This window comes from Schistocerca cancellata, chromosome 8, assembly GCF_023864275.1.
Source record: "Schistocerca cancellata isolate TAMUIC-IGC-003103 chromosome 8, iqSchCanc2.1, whole genome shotgun sequence".
Classification (NCBI taxonomy): Eukaryota; Metazoa; Arthropoda; class Insecta; order Orthoptera; family Acrididae; genus Schistocerca; species Schistocerca cancellata.
This window is the reverse complement of record NC_064633.1, coordinates 202,236,497-202,253,285: the sequence shown is the minus strand read 5'-3', so window position 1 is coordinate 202,253,285 and position 16,789 is coordinate 202,236,497.

The following is a 16,789-nucleotide window of genomic DNA, read 5'->3' as shown; positions in this document are numbered from 1 at the left end:
GGCTGCCATTTACGTGACTGACTCGAGTAATTGTTGAGTAATAGAAAGCGCTGTATGTTGTTTCGAATGGTGACTATTCAGACACAAAGCTAACGCTACGAGTGCTCCAGAGATGTGTTACAGAACCGATCCAGTTCTCCAAGTACATAAACGACCTGTCGGACAGTGTACGCAGCATTCTGAGGCTGTTTACTGAAAGTGCTGTTGTATAAGGGCTACGAGGGCTACGGAAGTCCTGCATGGCTTCACTGCGATTAAGACTATCTTGATACGATGATCCGAAACTTATTTTAAATGTGTATGAGTGTAAGTTAATGTGAGTGGGTAGGAGAAACATTTCTATGATGTCTGAATATAGGGTATCCCAAACCTTTTGGGTCAAACTGAAACAGGTGATACTGAGTCCACCACCGATTATCTTGAGATAGAGAACCAATGGTCAGAAATGCATATTTATTGTACACACATCAAAACAAGTTTTGCATTAACTCGGTACCGAGAGTTCCGGAACCTGTACAGAAAATTGGAATAGAGATCAACATAAACATCATTTCCGACCTTTTTATTGCTAATCAAAACCATACATTGCATGTTGTACCACCATACAGCGAGTCCTTCAGACGTGGTGGTCCAGAATACTGTACACACCAGTACCTCTAACACCAAGTAGCAAGTCCTCTTGCATTGATGCTTGCCTGTATTCGTCGTCGCATACTATACACAAGTTCATCAAGGCACTGTTGGTCCAGATTGTCCCACTCCTCAACGGTGATTCCGTGTAGGTCCCTCAGAGTGGTTGGTGGGTCATGTCGTCCATAAACAGCCCTTTCCAATCTACCCCAGGCATGTTCAATAGGCTCCATGTCTGGAGAACATGCTGGCCACTCTAGTCGAGAGGTGTTATCCTGAAGGAAGTCATTCATAAGATGTGCACGATGGAGGCGCGAATTGTCGTCCATGAAGACGAATGCATCGCCAATACGCTGCCGATATGGTTGCACTATCGGTCGGAAGATGACATTCACGTATCGTACAGCCGTTACGGCGCCTTCCTTGGCCACCAGCGGCGTAGATCGGTCCCACATAATGACACCCCAAAACAGGAGGGAACCTACACCTTGCTGCACTCGCTGGACAGTGTGTCTAAGGGCTGACCGGATTGCCTCCAAACACGTCCCCGACGATTGTCTGGTTGAAGGCATATGGGACACTCATCAGTGAAGAGAACGTGATGCCAAATCTGAGTGGTCCATTCGTCATGTTTTTGGGCCCATCTGTACCGCACTGCATGGTGTCGTGGTTGCAAAGACGGACCTCGCCACGGACGTCGAGATTGAAGTTGCGTTTAAAAAAAAATGGTCCAAATGGCTCTGAGCACTGTGGGACTTAAACATCTGAGGTCATCAGTCCTCTAGAACTTAGAACTACTTAAACCTAACTAACCTAAGGACATCACACACATCCATGCCCGAGGCAGGATTCGAACCTGCGACCGTAGCGGTCGCGCGGTTCCAGACTGAAGCGCCTAGAACCACTCGGCCACTCTGGCCGGCGAAGTTGCGTATCATGCAGCCTATTGAGCACAGTTTCAGTCGTAACACGGCGTCCTGTGGCTGCACGAAGAGCATTATTCAACATGGTGGCGTTGCTGTTAGGGTTCGTCCGAGTCATAATCTGTAGGTAGCGCTCATCCACTGCAGTAGTAGTCCTTGGGTGGCCTGAGCGAGGCATGTCATCGACCATGTTAGAGTAATATCGCTTTGGTTCACTCCGAGACGCCTGGATACTTCCCCTGTTGAGAGCCCTTCCTGGCACAAAGTAACAATGCGGACACGATCGAACCGCGGTATTGACCGTCTAAGCATGGTGGAACTACAGACAACATGAGCCGTGTACTTCCTTCCTTCATGGTCTCCGTATAATAGGCGCGGCTCATGATGGTTGTTTACATCATTTTGGGCGGGTCTAGTGTCATCTCTGAATAATCAAAGCGACTGTGGTTCAATAAATGGCTCTGAGCACTATGGGACTTAATATCTGAGGTCATCAGTCCCCTAGAACCAAGAACTACTTAAACCTAACTAACCTAAGGACATCACACAATTCCATGCCCAAGGCAGGATTCGAACCTGCGACCGTAGCAAAGCGACTGTGTCTGTGATACAATATCCACAATCACCATCTGTCTTTAGGAGTTCTGGGAACCGGGGTGATGATAAACTTTTTTGATATGTATGTTATGGACATACACAGCACTCACCACATAACAGCAATGAAGCTCATAATAGATATTCAAAGAGACGATCACCAGTCTCAATGCATGTATTGCAACGGCTTATGCAGTTCTGTCGCACTCTCGCAAAGATCCCAGTGTCTGTTGTACACTGGAACAGGCAGCGGGTGATAAACAGCATATACGCCTGACCACCAAACAGACATATGGTACACAACCTATATGTGTGTTATGTGCCGGCCGCGGTGGTCTAGCGGTTCTGGCGCTGCAGTCCGGAACCGCGGGACTGCTACGGTCGCAGGTTCGAATCCTGCCTCGGGCATGGGTGTGTGTGATGTCCTTAGGTTAGTTTGGTTTAAGTAGTTCTAAGTTCTAGGGGACTTATGACCTAAGATGTTGAGTCCCATAGTGCTCAGAGCCATTTGAACCATTTGTGTGTCATGTGTCAACCGCATGCATTACACGAGCACTTTAACCTGTGCAACATACACACGACTATCTTTGGCGTCAGTCGTTCATTGCATCAGACAGCTTGTGATGTGTCCCTTGAGAGGTGTGTTACTGTGTAAAAAAACGTTCAAATTTGTGTGAAATTTTATGGGACTTTACTGCTAAGGTCATCAGTCACTAACTTTACACACTACTTAACCTAAATTATCCTAAGGACAAATACACACACCCATGCCCGAGGGAGGACTCGAACCTCCGCCAGGATCAGCCGCACAGTCCATGACTGCAGCGCCTGAGACCGCTCGGCTAATCCCGCGCGGCTGTTACTGTGTAGCCAAAGATGGTATGTTACTCTCAAGAGAGTTGGTAGACATGCATTTCATATACAGTGCAGCAATATGTAGTGTCCGCAAAGCAACAGTAATGTACAGACAACGAACTGAAAAAAGTTTAGTTACGAGAGGAGATGAAGTTCAATCATGAGTCTGACCACCAGCAATAAGCATCCATCAACTTACCTTCAAAGGATTCTGTATGGAGAGTATGGGTGCAACAGGTATTAGTACATCCCTATCAAAAAGAATGTGTGCAAGCACTGAGACCAACGGATTTTGAGCCCCACATTCACTTCTGTCATTGGATTATCCACCACAGTGGTGTAGTGCTGAGTTTCATACGGTTTGTATTGTTCACGGATGAAGCATGATTCAGCCTTGATAGTGTTTTCAACAGACACAGCAGTCATGTCTGGAGTGAAGTCAATCCTCACGTCATCCACATCGAACGCTATCAGCAACGATTCCTCGTCAAAGTGTGGGCAGGCGTTGTCCAAAATCATCTAATAGGGCCTTATTTGCTGCCTGCCCATTTCACTGGTCCACGTTACCCGATGCTCCTGCGAGATGTGCTGCCACAGTTCTTGGAGACTATATACCTTGTTGCCTGCGGAAGGTTGTAGCTTCAATACCATGGTGTACCAGCAAGCATCTGAACAACACATACCTCACTGCTCGACTGGAAAGAGGGATCATGTTCCATGGCCAGCGCGATCTCTGGATCTTGCACCTCTGGATTTTTTCCTCTGGGACAACATTATGATGTTGGTCTAAGAAATTCATACAAATTAATTCACAGTACTTACAGAGGTGACTGTAGTGTCAGTTTTAGGGAAGGCATCAAGTTTTGTCTCACTTAGTTCGCTAGTGCCGAATCACACTGTAAGGAGCGCTAGTGGCAGTTGCGTTAAAGATGACTGCCTTCACTGGATCCGAGCGTGGTAGCTGTGTGTTTTGATTTGAAGTCGGTGACAATAGTTCAGCATAATTTCCATACCTAGTACGCTGAAGATCCTGCTAGTAAGCCTACAGTTTTTGAGTGGCATAAATGTTTTGTAGAAACAGGGTGCTGGATAAGACATGGGAAATCATCAGGTCGTCCAAGCACATCTGAAGACGTCATTGAGCGCGTGAGACAACGTTTTGTCAACAGCCCTGCGAAATCGACCCAGCGCGCATCTCGAGAACTGCAATGGCGTGTGTTGAGATCGTTTGCATCTGAAACCCTACAGATTGACGATCGTACAAGCAATTAAAAACACTGGTAAACTTGCTCGCAAGAACTTCTGTGTCGGTATGTTAAATCGATTTCATGAGGATGAACATTTCTTGGACAAAATCATCTTTTCTGACGAGTCGATTTTTCACTTAAGTGGCAAGGTTAACGCACATAACTATAGGATTTGGTGCAGTGAAAATCCACATCAAACATTGCAACATGTTCGTGAACGATTTTTGTGCACTGAGCAAGAACAAAGTGTACGGCCCCTTTTTTTTTTGCATGAGAGAACCATCAACGGGATAGAGTACCTGGATATGTTACAATAATTTTTGATTCCACAGATCGAGAACCAAATTTTTACTTGATGCAAGGTGGTGCAAGACTCCACCAGCTGGCTGATGTCCGGGATGTTCTCAGTGACCGCTTTCCAGGTCAATGGATTGGCCATGATGCACCAATTGCAATGCCCCCACGTTCCCCTCATCTTACAACACTCGAATTTTTTGTTTTGTTGGGATTCATCAAGGATATGGTGTTTGTACCTCCTGTGCTGCCTCTCTACCTGAAATTAGAGCAAGAACTTACCCCGCCACTGAGCAATGACACCTGCAGTGCTACAGCGAGTTTGGGAAGAAATTGACTCCCGATGGGATGTGTGCAGGATAACCAACGGAAGGCACATACAACATCTATAGTTTAAGGTAAAAAAAAATTCATGTGTTCTCCACAAAATAACACAAAACTCAACTCTATATCTTCTTTCGATAAATTTATATGAATTTTTAAAGTTGTAAAGTCCTTTTTGAAACACACTGCATATCGTTATTAAAGACCTACTAAAGAATTTGTAAAGCTACATCTACGAACATTGGTATTTGACTTCTCGCTTACAAACTATAAAACAATTTGATTCAGTGTTTTTCGGAACTGAATCCCTAAGGGGGTGAAATAGAGATGAGATTTTTTATGAAAATATTTTATTATGAAAGCATTTTAAAGCTAAATCTATGAAAATTTAAATTTGGCTTCTCGCTTAGAGATGAAAAAATACGTATTTCACTGTTTTTGGATATTCAGTGCCTAAGAGGGTGAAAGAGGGGGGTGAAACGTTTTATGAAAATATTTCATTGCAAAAGTATTTTTAAAGGTAACTCTCTGAAATTTGGTGTTTGGCTTCTCGGATAGAGATTAAACAATACGTTCTGTGGTGACGTGTGGGTGCTATTCTCTCATTCTGCGCAACGGATTAATCTGAGATGTACCCTTTACCCTGTGGCTCCTGCAAGATGCAATTTCCACCCCCACACTACTACAGAAGTCAGACAGACGCTCCTAACGTTCTAAAGAGAAATGCCTGAAAAACTTTCAGCAATAAATATCTTCTAGAGTCGTCCGCTGTAAGGAAATGACACAAAAATTCACAAAATTACTTACGTAATTAGTGGGATACTTGGGTACTGGAGTAGTGCTAGTTAGTGTAAGAAAAACATGAAACTAACGAAAATTATTATTTATTTTGCAAAAATTCTGAGAAATCACGATGGCACTTTTAGTTATGAACTGAACAAGTTATTTCTGGGTTCTTTTCAGAATGTGAAGTTACCTCTTAAGGATATGGTAGAATGGCTGAGAGCTGCGCCTACTCAACTTGAATAATTATCCGTTAGAATGTTGCTAGGTACGGTCGAGGCTGTCACGTGTGAAATGCAGTGAAGTGTACTGTTGTGGAGGAAATATGGTGCTCACAGGAGCTGTAGCACACAATACTGTAAGCTGTGATGACGGCTGTCTGCGCTGCTCGCTGCTGACAAATGAGATAACACTCGTTCTATCTGGATTGACCTTTGCCAATCAAACTCTCCCTACGCCTTGATGAAGTCAAGGACTCCTATTCGCCCTAGTGTAACTATTGGCATGCTACACCGGTCAGATAACCAGTCCAACGCAATGTCACTCAAATACTCGCTCGCAGGCGTTTAATTATAACTCTGTCCGTTCACACCGCACGATAAGTGTGGCGGCCAACACAGTGAACAACGCTTAATCGCAAGAACTCAATATAGAGTCACACTCCGATTCGCTCTCGACAGAGGTGCTCTCTTGGTGAAGTACTGAGGAGAGTCTTGTTCCTTGCTCTTTGAGTACACGTACGAGCGCACACGCTCTTGTTACGTGTTCTCGCTCCAAGAGCGACAACGGAACGCTCCCTCTCCACACCAGACATGAAGGGGTAAGTCTTTCGGTCTCTTCCGTAACTCCTTCAACTCAAGGCGTCAGGAATATCGTCTGCCAATCAGCATTGCTCTTCTAAAACGGGAGAATGACGTTTCGTTTAAGGCGACCAATCCGGAAATCTGTAGCATCGGCATTTGGCGTTTGCTGTCTCCCTGTGAAAATCTCTGAAACTGCGTGCTATGTTTGTAAAGAATGCGTAGGTTGGGCACTCCCACACAATATAGAGGAATTTGCTTTTAAGCCGAGCACGGGGTCGTTCTCCCTTTCACTCGGGCAAACGCTGTCTGCTCTACGGGCGGTCGCCGGCCGACATAGATAGGTTGACGCGTCCTCTGAAGGGAGCGGCCTCCTGGCGTGCAGTTTGCCTCTCCCAAACTAAAAGCTTTTGTGAACGTCGTGTCTTGAATGTGTGTGTGTACGCCAGCCTCGAGTAGTTCAATCTCGGTGCGCACTTGCGATTTATTTGTTATTTGCATATCGTTTACATGAATTCATACAACATTGATTTTATGTTATCGAGTTTGGGTTCGAATGAAGCGTCTTGATGTGCAGAATATGATTGTGTGGGTGTAATATGTAAGCAATGAAGGTCAGGAGACCACGATGTCTTACAATGTGTTTCACTGTTTTTGCAAATTCAACCGCTAACGGGGTGGAACAGGGTCAGACTTATTGACTGACTCATCATTGCCCAAGTCCAAACCGTTAAGGGCAAAACTTGTATTTAGGAGAGAGTATGGAACTTATACTGTAGGCATCGTTTAAGAAGAGGTTGTCCAAAATCCCACTCCTGAAGGGGTGAAATAGGAGATGAAAGGCTTTTTGAAAGTATGTGGCTATTAAGGGACTTTTGAAGCTAGAACTACGAAAAATGGCATTGGTTTCTCAGTCAGACAATAAAAAAATACGTCTTTCAGTATTTTTAGAAGTTCAACCACTAAGGGAGTAAAATATTGGGTGAAAGTTTTTCGAAAACAAAAATAATTACTAAAGAGCTGCTAAACTACTTTTAAGGCTACATCTGTGACAACTGGTATTTGACTTCTCGGTTAGAAACAAAAAAATACTGGTTCCAGTGTTTGTTGGATATTCAGCTCCTAAAGGAGTGCAGTAGAGAATGAAAATTTTTAAGAAAATATTTCTTCGCATTAAAAAAGGTTTGAAGCTAAATTTACAAAAATTGGTATTTCACTACTCGGTTAAAGAAATATTTGTGAGGGGACGAAAGTTGCTGCGAAAATATCTCCAAAAGACGCAAAAGGCATGACAAAAACTTAGCACTCCAGCTTGCAAAACCGCTTTTTGATCAGAAGTACACTCAGAAATGACCATGCTTATACGGCCTTAATTACCGTGAAATGCTTAGAAGATGTTGCAATTTATGAACCACATAAAAGATCGATGAAAGGAAAACAAAAAATATCTCTGTACGCCATATAATCTACGCGATCGAAGTAGCAGTTGCTAAGCTAATTCGGATATGCTGTGTTGAGTCCTTAAATGAAATTTTTCCTCTACTGCCTGCCTGATTTCACTGCACGGAACCCTATTTTCATCGTGCTAATTAGAAGTGCAATGGCGGAAGTCTTCGTTAGTAAGCAGTCAGCTTGGTGATACAAAACTGTGTTATTGTTGACTTTAATGCAGAGAAATAATTTGCATGATGATAATAATCGGACTTCGTTAATGGCACAATTCTCAGGCTCGACTTATAAATGTTGGAAAGCGTTAGCCAAGATCGCATTGTACTTCTTCACGACACCGTCACTGCAGTATCGTATTTATAGACCGACTTACAAGTAAAATGTCTCCGTGAATAACATGAATGGCATGTACAAGTGGAACTACGACACATGGATGTCGACATATGGAAATTTGGGTCGGACGGAGAGCGCGCTAGGATAGCCAAAACGTTTACGAAGTCCGTTCGCGTAATGCGGGAAATTCGGGTTCGAGCTCCGATCCGGCACAAAGTTTCATTTCGTCACTCCATTATACAGCTGGAGGTGATCCATAATCACAACTGCGGAGACATTTCATGTCATTAATATCCTTGTTTGATCCTAAGAACCGCCTTCCACAAAAAACAGCACAACGCCTACAAAGTTGAGCCTTATTCCACAGTAATTACTATTATTAAGTTCACTGTCTACTAAGAGCATAACATACTAAGGCCAATCTCCGATCCTGATTACCTATGCGGTCAGACCTCTCATTTGACTCTCGGGAAGCACTGTGCTTCCAAATGGACGACACTTTACAAAACGACTTACATTCGTGCACCCCAACAATACAGGGTGTCCGAAAAGTCTGTCCCTGATTGCATAAATTGATTGATAATTCAGGCTAGAAGTAAGATACAAATATGAAACTGGTGTCTAATTGTTTACAAACTATCAAAGTTCTTTTTCACACATCAGTAAACTTCCACATGAACACCCTTGGTAACACGTAGCACATCTAGGCGATATTCAATTTCCGTCCACACATTGGCCAACATCACCGGAGGAATCGATCCAACGACTGTGGTTATCCGTTGCCGCAAGGTTTCAAGATCTGGTAGACGTATTCGGTAGATCTCGTCCTTGACATAACCCCACAAAAAGAAGTGTAAGGGGGTTATGTCAGGAGAGCGTGGAGGCCAAACCGTTAGCCCATCACGACCAATCGATCGCCCAAGAAAGGCCATATCGAGATAGGCACAGACGTCCAAACCCCAATGAGGCGGTGCACCGTCTTGCTGGAACAAGACATCGGGGTGATACTGAAGCAGCTGAGGAACAGCATACAGTTGCAACATGTCCAGATACACTGCAGATGTGATGGTAGCCTCAGCGAAGAAGAATGGCCCGATAATTCGGTCGTGCAATAGCGCGCACCAAACATTCACCTTTGGACTGCCTCTGGTGCACTCCATGACCTCGCCAGGGGGTACTGAACCCCAAATTCGCACATTATGGCGCTTCACTACTCCACTAATAAAAGAGATCGTTTCGTCGGAAAAGATAACCATCTTCGTCCTCGATACGTGATAGCATTTCGACCGCAAAGTCATATCGACGTGTACTGTCATTGGGAAATAAGGCCTGAACGATTTGCACTTTGTATGCACGAAACAATAAACGTTTGTGTAAAATGTCATGCAGAGAGCTTTTTGGCATGTGTAATTCACGTGAGGCCCTGCGCACCGATTTCTTCGGACTTCGCAGAAAAGATTGTCTTACAGCTTCCACCCCGTCTGCTGAGGTTCTTGGTCCACCAGACCTCGGATGGTCAACAACCGATCCTGTGTTCTTGAACCTCTCATACCAGGCTTTAATGCTCTTGACATCAGGTAGATTCGTTCCAAATGTTGTCTGGAAGTGTCTCTGCACTGTGGTTGGTGATCGTGTCTCATGGTACCACAGGACACACTGTGCCTTCTCCTGATTCGTTAACATGGCTTCTTGGGCACTGCACCTCATCCACTACTTACGTACTGCGAAACTTTGATAGTTGTAAACAATTTGACACACGTTTCATATTTGTATCTTACTTCTAGCCTAAGTTATCAATTTATGTAATCAGGGAAAGACTTTTCGGACACCCTGTAGTTCCATGCCTGATAGACGCCGCGGTATCCACTGGAGTGCATCCATCTGAACTTTTCCGGCCTTTTGCGAATTTTCCAATTTTTTGGTGTAGGTCGAATGTCAAATATCACAGCAAGGGAGATAAGAAGTGCCTTGCAGAAAATATTCGCCATTGAATGGGGACCAGAGATAATCATTTCAGACAATAGCCTTCAATTTTCATTCAGTATGTTTGAGGACTGACAATTGCTTTGTTTCACCCATCCCACAAGAGTGATGTCAAGCATTTCTTCAACACCTTTAAGATGCTGATGCCGAAGACGCTGTCAGGAACACGCAAATCCAAGGTCCCAACCAAGTCCTTGGCTCCTCGAGGGCTACACAAATGCATGGGTGCACTCCGGCGGAAATGATGCCTAGCCGCCTACACCGGACATTCTGGGACCTTCTGTGGCCTGTAACACGCCCACATCAGATCACCTGATAACCCTACCACGAGATGGGCAGAGAGATTTCGGTTCACGCGTTCTATACGGTCCCAGGATGGATATAGCGCCATTCAATGATGACCACTTTTCACGCTAACTGCGCTGGCACAAATGATCGATCAGCTGTGCCCACATTTAGTGGCTTCCACATTAGAACAACCACGACCACCACCACTCCTGGAGTTGGCTATGTACAACTTAAAAAGTTTGGCAGATCCACTGAGCCGTAGTTGTGACGGCTCTTCGAAAAGCGCGCCAGGCAGAGTGCTTTCACTTCGCGTCTAGTGTTTCCGGTGGCGCTTTCGGTTTGGCGCGCTGTCTGAGTGCCTATTCTGTATCATTCTGCCATTATGCCTATCGTTTCGGTACTCAAGAGCACCGAATGGTCTGTACTCGAATTAGAGTCCTTGCATTATTCACTATGCATTTCGGTAGCGATACCGTTCGGGTCTAGAGAACCGAAGCGCTGTTGTCGCTTTGTGTCGCACAAGCCAATCAAAAGCAAGCGGCCGCAGATCCGCGCATGCGCACTGCAGCGCGCACAGCGCCACGAACACAAAGCTGCTAGCAGACGACACAGGCGCACTACAAGGTGCATTCAAGTTCTAAGGACTCCGATTTTTTTTTCTCCTGACTGGAAAGAGAAGAAACATGTGCATTGTTTTAAAATGAGGCCGCATTCATCGTCAATACGTCCCAGAGATGGCAGCACCATACGGCAGATGGAATTTTACCGCCAGCGGCGAGAATGAGAACTGTTTTAAATACTTAAAATGACGACGTTTTCCTTACTTGAACAGCGTGCAATCATTCGTTTTCTGAATTTGCGTGGTGTGAAACCAATTGAAATTCATCAACAGTTGAAGGAGACATGTGGTGATGGAGTTATGGATGTGTCGAAAGTGCGTTCGTGGGTGCGACAGTTTAATGAAGGCAGAACATCGTGTGACAACAAACCGAAACAACCTTGGGCTCGCACAAGCCGGTCTGACGACACGATCAAGAAAGTGGAGAGAATTGTTTTGGGGGATCGCCGAATGACTGTTGAACAGATCGCCTCCAGATTTGGTATTTCTGTGGGTTCTGTGCACACAATCCTGCGTGACGACCTGAAAATGCGAAAAGTGTCATCCAGGTGGGTGCCACGAATGCTGACGGAAGACCACATGGCTGCCCGTGTGGCATGTTGCCAAGCAATGTTGACGTGCAACGACAGCATGAATGGTGAAATGTCCCCTTTGAACATTTATACAAGACAGTGCTTAACCTGACACACAATATTATTTAGCGCAACGCAATCTGACTTTCAAAAATCCCTACAAAAGAATGGCCCTGACTAACATTCACCTATACCTTTCACAAATCACTTACCTCACAAAAATCTTCATTACTGGAACTACTGCAATACAGTGAGCACCACTACTGCCAGCTAAATAAAAGATTCAAACTACGGAAGGCACTAACTACTGATAGGGATAGTTAGCAAATGAAAGATTTTAATAGAGAACAAACACTGTATTTACCTTAATATCATCAAAAGTCATAATATATGTAATTTCAAAACTCCGCCATTTCCTTCCACACATTCACCACTGCTGGCGGCTCACCTCTAACTGCGCAACGCTACGCGCTGTTCACATCCAGCTGCCGCTGCCCAACACTACAATGGCAGACAACAATGCAAACTAGCCACAGACTGCACACAGCACAGCCAGTGATTTTCATATAGAGCGCTACGTAACGTTGCCAATAAGAAAACATAAACAGCCTACTTACATAAAGAAAACATAAACAGCCTACTTACAATGGGACTTCCTTTTCGTCAGTTGTGACAATGGATGAGACGTGGATGCCATTTTTCAAACCAGAAAAAAAGTGCCAGGCAGCTCAATGGAAGCACACACATTCACCGCCACCAAAAAATTTCGGATAACCGCCAGTGCTGAAAAAATGATGGTGTCCATATTCTGGGACAGCGAGGGCGTAATCCTTACCCATTGCGTTCCAAAGGGCACTACGGTAACAGGTGCATCCTACGAAAATGTTTTGAAGAACAAATTCCTTTCTGCACTGCAACAAAAACGTCCGGGAAGGGCTGCGCGTGTGCTGTTTCACCATACAACGCACCCGCACATCGAGCTAACGTTACGCAACAGTTTCTTCGTGATAACAACTTTGAAGCGATTCCTCATGCTCCCTACTCACCTGACCTGGCTCCTAGTGACTTTTGGCTTTTTCCAACAATGAAAGACACTCTCCGTGGCCGCACATTCACCAGCCGTGCTGCTATTACCTCAGCGATTTTCCAGTGGTCAAAACAGACTCCTAAAGAAGCCTTCGCCGCTGCCATGGAATCATGGCGTCAGCGTTGTGAAAAATTTGTACGTCTGCAGGGCGATTACGTCGAGAAGTAACGCCAGTTCCATCGATTTCGGGTGAGTAGTTAATTAGAAAAAAAAATCGGAGGCCTTAGAACTTGAATGCACCTCGTATTCTTCCAAGTACCGAAAATTGCGTTTATGTTGCCATAACGCATGGCGCTGCATTCCATCGAGCTGTCGTGCCCGCCTTCATCTCCCTTGCCTCCTCCTCAACAGTATCAGGCGCAGTATATCCATTTCCATGATTCTCAGCTGAAATGCATCAAAATTTTTACAGTTTCTCTGACCGCATGTTTCCATGCATGCATAATAACGATAACGTATTTGACTGTACTCTGCAGATTGTCGTAAATGCCGCATTATGTTGTCTTATTCACACTGACATCGTGTTTTGGATTTTACGTTTCGGAAAATGTGTTAGGAATAGTGTGTAGTACCACATTGTACTAATACATCTATAAAAACACCCGAAAAATTGATTCTGAGAGTTTCAAAGAGTAAGAAGATAAGCAGAATGTGGTTATAACTCGCTCCTAGAGATGCAAATGATTAAGTAACCCACTTCCCTATATGTTACGTCAACGATTTGGGTCTTAAAAACAAAATTGAAAAAAAAAACGCATTTTCGAGAGCGCCTGCAGTTCGTCGAAGTCTATAACATGCATCTCATGAATGAAAATGTTTCATATATGGTGCTACAGTCTAAAAATATTACGGCAGAGATCTTTCACCTCTGTCTACTGTGGTTGAGGATTCGATCGCAGTTAAATACTTGTGACAAGCAAGATTATGAAGATGACTGCTGCTAGTTGCATTCCCAGTAATTTAAGTTGTGCTCGTAGATTCCTGTCTAACCGCATACCTGGAAATCGCTACATATTCGGAAAAAATTGTGAATTATTTCTGACAAGAAAAAATATAAAGGTCACTGTCGGTTGTTTCACCAACAGCAATTTCATCTCCAACAATATTTCGTATTTTAAACACAGAAATCACGAAATCATTACTGAGGAAGTGCGCTCTTACATGTAAGTAATAACGAATATTGCAGAAAAATCGAATAACAATGTCTCATAACGTGTTGCATATATGAAGAGGAAAAAAAAATTTTGTTCACCCATCCGTGCGCGAACCCTCCTCCTATTGCATAGCATCCCCGCGCGCTAACTACTTCTCCACGCCAGACAACAGAAACATAGTGCTCAGTTCTCATACTATTGTGCAGACGAATGTAGGCTGACTTCGTTGCCAAACGGTGCTGCGTAAGTCATAAATGCGTGGTAGTTTGGAAGGTTTCCAATATCAGGCTTCACATAATTGCTTTCCATTGTTACTTGAAAGTTGTAAACACGTTTCGATAATTACTAACTAAACCATTTGTGGGAATAAGTGCACAAACTCACTGGTAACGTCAGTTCACACTCGTGTAATATACGTAAGCAGAGCCGATGTCTTGATATTTTATGATCTTTAAACTCTTATTTGCATAAAAATAACACGTATTTTTAGAGAATGTTGAACGAAAACGGTTTTTTTATGTAATTATTCACAGTAACAACCTAACCTAACCATATTTCTAACAAAGGAAAATAGTCTATTATGAAGTTACTTTCCAACCGGATGCGTCCTCTGGTGATTCTTTAGTAACACAATCACTAAATCCAAGGCTAAAACCGCTAAATATGTTTAAAATTATGGGTGTACATAAACCACAGCTCACCGATCGACAGGGCCACACCGAAATCCAAAACCTCTCGGTACAATTGTCGTAAAATCGGTGGGAGAACAGTTCGGTAACAGGTCTCAGAAGCTTACTGAATAGTATATTTCGATAAAGAACCGAAAATGACGTCACTACCGAGACTAACCTACTACGCCGATCGGTATGAACTATACAGAATAGGGCCCCTGAATCGCTACCGCCCTCTGGCGGGAGGTGCAGCAAGTGTACGGTCACGTGTCGATCGAGGAGTACGTACTGGGCGGTGACCGAGAGAGGTGGTGGCGCAAGCGGGGACCTGTTGTTGGGGGTCGTCAACTGCTCGCCACGTGCTTTGGCCGACCTCTTGGCTGTCAGGGGCTAAGTCTGCCTCACCCGCATGTACGTGGCTTATGAGGCTTAGAAGCCGTGGTGCAGGAGATCAGCGCGTGGGACCGTATGTCTTCTAATCGACCGTTGGAACCACTGGCAGCCGTTGGCTCTGACGAGCATTTGGAAGTGCGACGTGTTCCCGGCGCTGTGGTGGAGTGTGTGAAGTTGAGTGCTGTTTTAATGTAACAGAGTTAGAAGGTTTTCAAGTTCTAGAGAAGTATATGAGTTTCTTCACCAGCGGTTTTGTTGGGATCTTCCCACCACAGTTTTCGTTTGCCTGCCCGCGGGAAGGTCGTAATTGCTTCTTGGTTGGGCCGTTTTCATTCACAAGTCGATTGGGTGATTGAGGGTCGGCATCGCGTGTCTCTGTGGTTCAGAGTTTGTGCAGCCACCGTCTTTGCTACATCTTCTGGTTTTGGGTAACTCAGGGAGGTGGTGGCTTGTAATGCAAGTTTTGGCGCTGATCTGCTGTGGCCCTGTAGACCACCAATAACTATTCCGCCTATTGTGATTTGGCCCCTTTACACGGGTCACTCCCTCACGGAGCTAAGGAAAATTTTGTGTACTGGCTTATTCACATTTATCTTGTAACAAATATAAGTTATGTAACTGGCGAGAGACAACTACTTTTGCTTCGTACAAGCTAGCTACTTAAATATTTTTTTTGAATTGTTCCCTTATTGATATAACAAGTGTAAAATCTTCTTACTGTTAATGTCAAACCTTGCAATGTCCTTTACATAGCGCTATTTTTAAAAGTTTTTTAATTGTTGTTATATATATATATATATATATATATATATATATATATAATCAGGTTAAAATCAGATTATTGGCAAGTTGTTAATGCTATACCTGGTAATGTCCTTTTCATAATGAAAATTGTCAAGTTATTTGAAATTGTTTTGAAATAACTTTTTTTAAAGAAATGCCAGACCTAAAAATTTATTACTCAGAAAGCCTTTTAAAATAAAAGATAACCTTATCAAAGTGTATTTTTTCACCAGCACCTCCTGGCCCCTACTTCCACGATAACGTTTTTGGTAAAACGTGTTCTTAAGTTGTTGTTTGTAAATCGCCCTAATTGATGGTTAATCCACAATCCTAAACACAGCTCTGTTGGAGCATTCCCATTGAAAGGCATCCTCTTCCACCTCAGACACCATTGATTTCCAGCACAGACCCGAAGTCCAGCACACCAGGTCTATTCCACTCCCGTATGAACACCACTCTCCTGCGCAAATACAGGAGGCAGTGACACAAGAATTCAAGATGGAAGTGAATGCTTAGCTGCCTTGTCCACCCACATATCCCCCGTAGTGGTACAGCAATAATAGTACCGACAGGGAAATTTCTGGGCCTATGCACTGATTAAAGGGGTATGTGCTGCTGTATCTCTGTCACCTGACAGTGGGATCGTATCCTGTGATGTCTCCATCAACGACTCGTCCCTCAGCAAGTAAGAGGCGCCAGTGACCGTCACGTGAGACTGTCCACTGACATCAAGTTCGCGATAATGTTCCTCTTCTGTACAGCTGCAACACTCTTCACATCGCGCTGTGCCAAAGTCTCTGGATTTCAGCTGGGTTACGATTTCAATTGCTATACTATCAGTTATTGATGGATCTGATTATTTTCTTGGTGTGTTCTACAATTTGCGACGATCAGATGAGGTGCGGAAACGTGAACTATCAAGTGATTACGGTGTATCCATTTTTCCTCTCTAACCCATGCTCGACGCCACCAGCAGTTGTTGAGCGGAGGCCTGTGGAGTTATCCCA